The sequence below is a fragment of the Protobothrops mucrosquamatus genome, unplaced genomic scaffold, assembly GCF_001527695.2.
Source record: "Protobothrops mucrosquamatus isolate PMUCROS unplaced genomic scaffold, P.Mucros_1.0 scaffold1931, whole genome shotgun sequence".
NCBI lineage: Eukaryota > Metazoa > Chordata > Lepidosauria > Squamata > Viperidae > Protobothrops > Protobothrops mucrosquamatus.
Window position 1 is genome coordinate 369,180 of NW_015388052.1, and position 10,310 is coordinate 379,489.

The window sequence follows — 10,310 nt, forward strand, 5'->3', positions numbered from 1 at the left end:
TTCCAGTATCTCAGGGGCTACCCCAAAGAAGAGGGAGTCAAGCTATTCTCCAAAGCGCCTGAAGGCAGGACAAGAAGCAACAGATGGAAACTAATCAAGGAGAGAAGCAACCTAGAACTAAGGAGAAACTTCCTGACAGTTAGAACAATTAACCAGTGGAACAACCTGCCTCCAGAAGCGGTGAATGCTCCAACACTGGAAGTTTTTAAGAAGAGACTGGATAGCCATTTGTCAGAAATGATATAGGGTTTCCTGCCTGAGCAGGGGGTTGGACTAGATGACCTCCAAGATCCCTTCTAACTTTTACTACTACTACTACTACTACTACTACTACTACTACTACTACTACTATTATTATTATCATTATTATTATTATTATTATTATTATTATTATTATTATTATTATTATTATTATTATTAATGAACTTCCGGACTTGTCTGTAAGCAATTTATTCCGATTTCTTTTTGCAGATACTTGTGGGAAAACTGAACGTCAAAGGAACACTTGCGACTTACAACAGTTCATTTTAGTGACTGTTCAAAGTTCCAATGGCACTGAAAAAAGTGACCTGAATTTTTTTTTATCACAGTTACAACCTTTGCAGCATCCCCACAATCATGTGATCAAAATTCAGATGCTTAGCAACTGGTTTGTATTTATATCACCGCTGCAGTGTCCCAAGGTCATGGGATCAACTTTTGTGACCTTCTGACAAGCCAAGTCAGTGGGGAAAGCAGACTCATTTAACAACTGGATTACTAACTTATCAACCACTGTGTGATCCACTTAACAACTCTGGCAAGGAAAGTTGTAAAATGAGACAAACTGAACAAATATCTCACTTAACAACAGAAATTTGGGGCTCCGTTGCGGTCCTAAGTCGAGGACCACCTGTAACAATTGAGCCCCAAATTTCTTTTGCTAAGCAAGACAATTGCTAAGTGAGTTTTGCTATTTTATGACCTTTCTTGCCACAATTGTTAAGTGAATCATTGCAGTTGTTCAGTTACTAACACCTCTTGTTAAATGAATCTGGCTCCCCCAGCGATTTTGATTGTCAGAAGGTCGCAAAAGGCGGTCGCTTGACCCCAGGACACTGTGACCGTCATAAATAGGAGTCAGTTGCCTAACATTTGAATTTTGATTGTGTGATCAAGGGGATGTTGCAATAGTTACAAGCATGAAAAACATCCTAAGTCACTTTTCAGGCCCATTGTAACTTCAAACAGTCACTAAACAAACGGTTGTAAATTGAGGATTGCCTGTAGAGGACACTGAAGTCCAACTTAATAATAATAATAAAGTTGGAAGGGACCTTGGAGGTCATCTAGTCCAACCCCCTGCTCAGGCAGGAAACCCTATACCATTTCAGACAAATGGCTGTCCAGTCTCTTCTTAAAGACTTCCAGTGTTGGAGCATCCACCGCTTCTGGAGGCAGGTTGTTCCACTGGTTAATTGTTCTAACTGTCAGGAGGTTTCTCCTTAGTTCCAGGTTGTTTCTCTCCTTGATTAGTTTCCATCCGTTGCTTCTTGTCTTGCCTTCAGGCGCTTTGGAGAATAGCTTGGCTCCCTCTTCTTTGGGGTAGCCCCTGAGATACTGGAACACTGCTATCGTGTTGCCGAAGACAGTCGCAGTGGCTTGTTTTCTTTGACAAAAACTGTGCTATTCTTGTGATTTACCTCCTGTATTTTATTGATGCTGGCAACTTTGCTCTTGGCTTAGCCCCAGGACTGGAGCCAGGATGTAGAAACTGCCTGGAGTCACCAAGATAAAGGATGGGTGGAGCTGAGGTTTCAGCTCTGGATGCGTCATTGTTTAAGCAGGTCCACTATATTTGGGTTGCAGAAATCCAAGCAATCTTCAGGTGGCAGCCAGACATGCATCTTTTCTGTAGCTTTCCTACTGTCTCATGGTTATCCAGATGATTTGCAGCACAAATAGGTCTGGTTAGGAAGGCCCTTACCCAGATGGAGCAGAAGCTTTTTAGTGTTTAGTTCACCCATCATTCAAGGAGAGGAAGCTTGAAGGGAGGGGGGGGAAAACCTGACGTAGTTCTACTAGGAAGCAGATTATTATAAAGCACACGATGTGATGTATGTATATATATACATACACATACAATAGAAATAAAATAGTCCGAGCACCAGGATAATATTAAAACAAAAACTGTTTAATACAAAAATTAAAGCTAAGCTTTCGTCGGCCAACACTGACGACATCATCAGAGCATAATACAAGATTACTGGGAGTCCTTTTTATATTGCCAGAAGGCTCTGCGCCCGGCTTCTCGATCTAGTCATCGGTCCGTCCGTTTTCTCCACTCGGTTTGTTCTTAAAGGGCACGCGTCTCTTGCTGTGTTGGTATCTTCCGAGGTCACTATTTTCTTTTTCCTGGGCTCAATCACTTTCTGCTAGCATACGCCGGTTGCTTTCGCTCGCTTACACTTATCCCCTTTTTTGGTTCTATTCCGGGGTCCATCTGATCTTCCTTAATGGGGTTGTGCGCATGTGTGCTCGGGGGAGGGGGTATATTGAATGGATCCGGGTGTCTATCAGGGTAGTCTCTGATGGATATGCTCCTATGTGTGTTCTGCCACTCAGGAGCGCTGCCTTCTTCCATGAACCTCCGTGGGTTTACTGATCCACTTCTGGTTGTCCCCCCCCCCATCTTAAGGTCCTTTACTGCTCGATCGTTCATTGGGTTTTTTGATCCCCCTTCATCATTTGCTATTTCTTTTGCCCTTCTTGCGCGCGTGCAGGGTCCCGTGGCGTAGCTTTCCATCGTTTGTTCATGGGTCTCTTTTTTGTAGTCGGTGGAGTGTCTCATCCCTCCCCTCTTGTTGGCGGGGGTTGTGCGGGTGTCCCGTGGGTTGTCATCCAGCCATCCGTGTCGTTCGCACCCATCATTATTTATATAAAATAATTTATATAAAAAGGACTCCCAGTAATCTTGTATTACTCTCTGATGATGTCGGCAGTGTTGGCCGACGAAAGCTTAGCTTTAACTTTTGTATTAAACAGTTTTTGTTTTAATATTATCCTGGTGCTCAGACCATTTTATTTCTATTATATGGATTTACCCAGGATTCACATTTTCGGTATAATTAGGGATTATATACACATACATAGACACACATAAACACAGAGAGAGACTCATCACCCTGAGTAAAGTAAATTGAACAAATAGATGTGCAAGATTTATTACCCTGTAAGGATATGAAACCATTTTATTGTTATTGCAAGATTCCGACTTCCAACTGCAATTGTAATTTGCCCTTGTTTAAACTGAGCTGTCTACTGGAGAGGAAAGTGATCAACCTCACAAGGAATCCGAGGACTTAAATCTCTCCTTTTTAACACTTCGGACCTTTCTCCGGTACCAAGATCTATCGCTATCTGCTATTGCTTGAGTTAGCAGAAACTACACTGGAAGGAGGAACGTAAACCAACTTTGCATCTTCTTAAACAAAACAGCATAAAGATTCCAGATACAAGGTCTGCCTTTCTTGGAGGTAAAATTGGGCTTTGGGTCCAAATTGCGTCCAGGTAGTCCTTGACTTACAACAGTTTGTTTAGTGACTGTTCAAAGATACAACAGCACTGAAAAAAGTGACTTATGGCTGTTTTTCACATGACCGTTGTAGCATGCCCGTGGCCATGTGATCAGACTTCAGAGGCTTGGCAATGGACTAGTTATCGATGACAGTTGCAGTGTTCTGGGGTCATGTGATCCCCTTTTGCGACTTTCTGACAAACCAAGTCAGTGGGGAAGCCAGATTCACTTAACAACTGCGGTGATTCACTTAACAACTGCGGCAAGAAAGGTTGTAAAGTGGGGCAAAACTCACTTAACAAATGCCTTGCTTAGCCGCCGAAATTTTGGGCTCAGTTGTGGCTGTAAGTCGAGGAGGACTACCTGTAATTTGGAGAGGTGGGGGGAGGAGGCTTGTCTCTAGCCCAGAGGCCTTTCACAGACTTTCTTCCTGTTTCCAGGCTTAATTCTGACAGATGTACTTCATCATCTGGATAAAGGCAAACCTGCCCTTGTTGAGAATTAGGTGTCCTCTTCTCTCTGTTAGCAGTGTTATGCAGATGTCCTGGCCCTTTAACTGGGATATGCTTGGACCTGCTCAGTTCCTTGTCTTCTGGCAGAGAGGAAGCAGAGATACAGTGAGGAAGCTAGTACCGAAGAGAGTCCGCAGCAGAGAGGGTGTTGAGTGTATGGGCGAGCAAATGCACAAAGAAGTGGGAAACCTGCCAGTTTTCCCCTGGAAAGGGAAAAGACAGAAGCTGGGGGCTTGCAAAATCAGACTTCTGCTCACTATTGATGACAGGAGTACACCCCAAAGTGGGATGGTGCCCAAGCCTTGTTAATTCGTCTAAAATCAAGCTGGCTAAGACTGTGGATTGTGTGACATTCTCCAGGTAAGCCCTTAAATGTCAGTTTTATTGGCTAACTTTGAAGACGGCAAACGAGCGGTAGAATCAGTGGGTCTGGATGGTATGAAGAGACACAAAGTATTGGGATCCTGGATCTTAAGGATTGGATATTCCTGGGCAAAACTCTTGAGTAATGAATAACTTACTAGTTGTTTTAAAAGAAAAAAAATGCTGAATTGCTAGGTAGATGTTTTCATGATCAAGAGACTCTTAATACAGATGTGACCCATATTTTTTTGAACAGAAGAAGGACATGACCCATATACTTGGGTATATCAGGAAATAGTCCGGCTGCAGCATCATAGATAGACCTGTAGTTATGTACTGCACATCTACCATATTAATTATTTACTGTAATATAATGTCCCACAAAATGTTTTGAGTCTCTGTTGTAAAAATCTCCAGCTTGTAGGCATATGAGACTGAACACACGATTGCTTCCAAAGAGAAATAAGATGATATGGAGCAGAGGCCTTCAAATGGTCCAGTTTGAGGGTTCAGATTTGCCTTGATAATTCATAAACTGTCCCAAATTTTATCTAGGATTGTTTCCTTGGTGGACTTTTACTTCATAAATTCAGGTGAAAGGAATCCATCTTTCTGGCCCATTCACCCCTTGGGTTGTTGAAGGCATCACAAATCAAAATAACTTTAAACGGGTATTCATTTTGGCTTGTGGGATGTGCATGCATCAGTTTTAAATTCTAATTTGTTTGCTTATTACCTTAATGTTCCACTTTTTCCCAAGTGCTTATCATGAGTTTACATGGTATTCCTTTCTCCATTTTCCCTCTCATGACAACCCAGTGAAATAGACTGGAAATTTCTGTTAAGGGTGGATGTGGACCTGGATTTTCATGGGTTTAGTCTCAAGCCTTAACCACTTAACTGCTTGGGGGCAGGGGGGGGGTTGGACTAGATGACCTACAAGATCCCTTCCAACTCTGTTATTCTAATTCTAATTCATTATGCCGCGCTGGGGTTCCTGTCTGGATGGAACATCTGAGAACAAACAAGAAGCCCCATCTTAATGTCTAATTTGATTCTTGCAGTTATATAAATCATCAGGCCCAATTCTTGTTTCTCACTATAGCACCCTTAAATCCTGCCTGTGATCAAGAGAGATAGATTATGCCAGTATCACAATGTGATTGATGTGATCCAAAAGTTTTAGGAAGGAAGATAAATTGCATGCATGGGGCAAAAGTGATAAAAATAGAGTTAGTGAAATTTCTCAGATCTGGACTTAGTGCAGTTGTTACAGTGTCTCCCAGTCCTGCAACAAAATCTCTTTATGTTTTTTTTCCTTTGACTCATTGTTCCCAGTTTATTTTGAAAGGTTTCCAAGCATTAATGTAGACACTCAAGATGCATTGGCAAATGCTGATCTCCTCCTGCTCATCAGATTTCTCTCTTTGTCTTTGCTACTTTTGTTTGGGTAAAACAAAAGATTACAAATAGTTTGGAAGCCAGAAAATAGTCAAAGATGCTTGAGAGCTTTATATTTTGGAAGGTGCAGGTAGTCCTTGACTTACAACCCTTGGTTTAGTAGTAGTAGTAGTAGTAGTAGTAGTAGTAGTAGTAGTAGTAGTAGTAGTAGTAGTAGAAGAAGAAGAAGAAGAAGAAGAAGAAGAAGAAGAAGAAGAAGAAGAAGAAGTAGTAGTAGTAGTAGTAGTAGTAGTAGTAGTAGTAGTAGTAGTAGTAGTAGTAGTAGTAGTTGGAAGGGACTTTGGAGGTCATGTAGTCCAACCCCCTGTTCAGGCAGGAAACCCTATACCATTTCAGACAAATGGCTGTCCAGTCTCTTCTTAAAAACTTCCAGTGTTGGAGCATTCACAGCTTCTGGAGGCAGGTTGTTCCATTGGTTGATTGTTCTCACTGTCAGGAAGTTTCTCCTTAGTTCTAAGTTGCTTCTCTCCTTGATTAGTTTCCATCCGTGGCCATTTGAAGTTACAGTGGCACTGAAAAAAGTGACTTATGATAGGTTTTTACACTGACAACAATCGCAGCATTCCCACGATCAAAATTTGGGCACTCAGTATCTAGCATTTATTTATGACACTTGCACTGTCCCAGGGTCACATGAGCCCCATTTGTGCCTTTCCTAGTCCACTTCCCACAAGCAAAGCCAGATTCGCTTAACGACTGCAGTGATTCACTTAACAACTAGGGCCAATAAAGGGAAACTGTGACACAGTTCACTTAAGTGCCTTGCTTAACAATGGAAACTTTGAGCTCGGTTATGGTCATAAGTCAAGGATTACCTCTATAGCAAGCCAGAGCGGTGTTCTTATGCCAGGCAAAGCTAGATCCTCTGGCTGCTTACTTTATTCATGTTGCATGACTGGGCTTCCTAGTAGCAACCAGGTAACAAACAGCCTGTCATTTAACAAACACTCACCCCAAAGAGTTTGGCGCGTGAAAGATCAAGCGGAGATTTCCTCCGTTGTGCCAGGGAACTAATGGGAGAATGTTGCAAAGAAATGCATTTCTGCTAACGTTTGGAAAACCTTCTTACCGGTAAGACTTGTTCAACAGTGCAGCAGCTTAACTCTGGGAAGAGTAAACTCGCCTTTAATGGGGACATTCAGTGTTCTTACCTATAGGGACGTGTCCATGAAGTTGTTAGGAGCCAGGCTCAATTTGTAGAAAACTCTGAGCAAAGTTCTCTGCGCCGGAGAAGCCATTGTAGAGCCTGCACACCTAGTCCTTGACTTACAACCACAATTGAGCCCAACATTTCTGTTGCTAAGTGAGACATTTGTTAAGTGAGTTTTGCCCCGTTGTACGACCTTTTCTTGCCAGAGTTGTTAAGTGAAACGCTGGAGCTGTTAAGTTAGTAACTCGGTTGTTAAGTGAGAGCGGCTCCCCCATTGACTTTGCTGGTCAGGAGGTCGCAAAAGCTGATCACATAACCCCAGGACACCGCAACCGTCATAAATATGAGTCGGTGGCCAGAAGTCTCAATTTTGATCATGTGACCATGGGGAATCCTGCGACGGTTGTGTGTAAAATGGTCATAGGTCACTCTTTTCAGTGCTGTTGTAACTTTGGTCACTAAATGAACTGTTGTAAGTCGAGGGCTACCTGTATTGAGGGAGGGGACTTGGTCGAGGTGACTTCCAGTAAAGGGGCAAATTCACGTAAAATGTTGAAATCGCACCATCTGAGTTCTTGTCTCTCCCTCTTGGGTCCTCTTGGTTTCATTCTAATAGTAGATGTTTCTGTTACAGTGTTTGCCAAGCTAAATTGAAAAATAGTAGAGTTTTAAAAATCCTGTCAAACAATTGTGAGAAATGGTAGCACAGCAAAACTGTTATTATTAATTTTTAATACAGTAAAGGTTGATATATATGGGGGGGGGGAAGCACTTCCATAATTTTTTTAAGTGACAGGGTCACAAGAGAAAAAAAGTTTAAGGAACACTTCTGTGTACCCTGAACCAGTGTTTCACAACCTTGACAACTTTAAGATGGGTGGATTTCAAAACTGGCTGGGGAATTCTGGGAATTGAAGTCCACCCATCTTAAAAGTTGCTAAGGTTGAGAAACTCTGCCTTAAACAATTTCCAACATGGCAAATGGCACCGATCCATAGCCCTGAATATTCTACCAGCTATTTTTCCCTCTTCCCAACAAAAGAAATGTAATTGATATCCAATTTACACATTAGCAGCTAGGAATTGCTGTGCTTTATAGTCTAAGATTCATTTCATTCATCATTCTGAGAATATCTTAAGGTTCTCATAATAATTGATTGCTTTCCACCTTGTTTCTCTTCCACATACAGAGTAAATTATTGTCTCTCAAGATGACATTTGATGTTTGGAGGCTAAAACATGAAGAATGGTTGCAGGGACTGAGTATGTCTAGTTTAATGAAAAGAAGAACTAGGGGTGATATAATAGTGTTCCAATATCTCAGGGGTTGCCATAAAAAGAGGGGGGTCAAGCTATTCTCCAAAGCACCTGAAGGCAGAACAAGAAACAGTGGGTGGAAACTAATCATGAAGTGAAGCAACCTGGAACTAAGGAGAAATTTCCTGACAGTGAGAACAATTAACCAGTGGAACAACCTGCCTCTAGAAGTTGTGGGTTCTCTATCACTGGAGGTTTTTAAGAAGAGATTGGACAACCACTTGTCTGAAATGGTACAGGGTTTCCTGCTTGAGCAGGGGGTTGGACTAGAAAACCTCCAGGGTCCCTTACAACTGTGCTATTCTGTTATTCTGATTTGCTATCAGTGCTAATCACTGTGTGGAGTTACAGAGATGAAGGAAAGATGTAGTCTTCCTTTAAAGTGGTGTTTCTCAACCTTGGCAACTTCAAGAAGTCTGAGAGTTGAAGTCCACCTATCTTAAAGTTGCCAAGGTTTAGAAACATTGATTTAAAGCCATCCCAGGCCATTGGATGTACTCACATCCTGGGGTAGAGAATTCCATAAAATTCACACTTTGGGGTAGGACTCTGTCAATCTTGATATTACTATTAATGAATTCCTACCCAGAACTTTTTTTCTGTATCTTTCTGAATTTTTAAAACTTTTAAATATGTCTGCTTCAATATGGAAGGATCTGTTGTTTTTCTGTCTTCATCTCTTCAGTTTTTTTTAAAGGTGATTCAATTGCTAAATAGAAAAACAAAACAAAGCAGGATGGGAAAGATGGGATGACAGCTTCCTAGAGTGATAGAAGCTATAGTAGCTCTATGTCCTCTGATCTTTATTTGTATCATCATAATAAAACAGTATGGAAATAAAAGATCTAGCTGGAATATGAAAGCATAAGAAGGAACAAAAGCCCTGAGGGAATGATGTGTTATCTAGATAAATTGGATTACAGTAGAAGAAAGGTGGATTTAAGCAAAATTCGGAAATTTTGACTTTGTGACCCAAGCGTGCAAGGTACTTCATTTTTGCCTCTAGCTTTTCACATGAATGGATCATATATCATTAAAATAAATTCACAGAACATTCAAATGTCCTCCTCCTCCTTTTGTTACTAACCTGAGTTTCATTTTTTCTCTCTACCCCAGTCTTAACAGGGAAAATTGTTTTGGTTTTTTTTGTAAAAAGATTTGGAGATTTTTGAACTTTATGAGATGTCCTTCAGAGCTTAGGTTTTCCAAGGAAACTTGGAAAAACTACAACCTAAAAATTAAAAGAAAAAAGCCTGGCACATATAGAGCAGGAAAATTCTTAATGCTCTTGAGATTCATATCTTATTTTAAAAAAAATCATTTTTATTTTAGTCAAAAATTAAAATACAAACTCAAAAAAAAAGTTAAACAAGACTACATAAAAAAAAAAAAAAGTGCATGAACAAAACAGACATATACATAAATTGTCCCCCCTGGCTGAATACTGTACTGATGCTATGAGATTCATAATGAGCAAGATGGTTAATTGTTCTCACTGTTAGGAAATTTCTCCTTAGTTCCAGGTTGCTTCTCTCTTTGATTAGTTTCCATCCGTTGCTTCTTGTCTTTGCCCTCAGGTCTTTTGGAGAATAGCTTTTACCCCTTCTTCTTTGTGGCAGCCCTTCAAATATTCAAACATTGCTATCATGTCACAGCTAGTCCTTCTTTTCACTAGACAAACCCAGTTCCTGCAACTGTTCATTGTCCAGTTCAATCCGTGAATTCATTAACATTCATTTCTTAAAGGTACATAACGTAAGCAATTTACCTGCAAAATTTGGGAACCTAGATTTTGTGAAAGAAGACTGTGCTTTGAAACAACTGCCAACATATTAACAGCTATGGCCCAAACTGGAAATATCTAGGGAATATTTATGTAACAGTCATACTGGCCAGAGAGTGGTACATAGATGTTACAGTCAACAAAACAGGATTAGAAACACCGATCCTG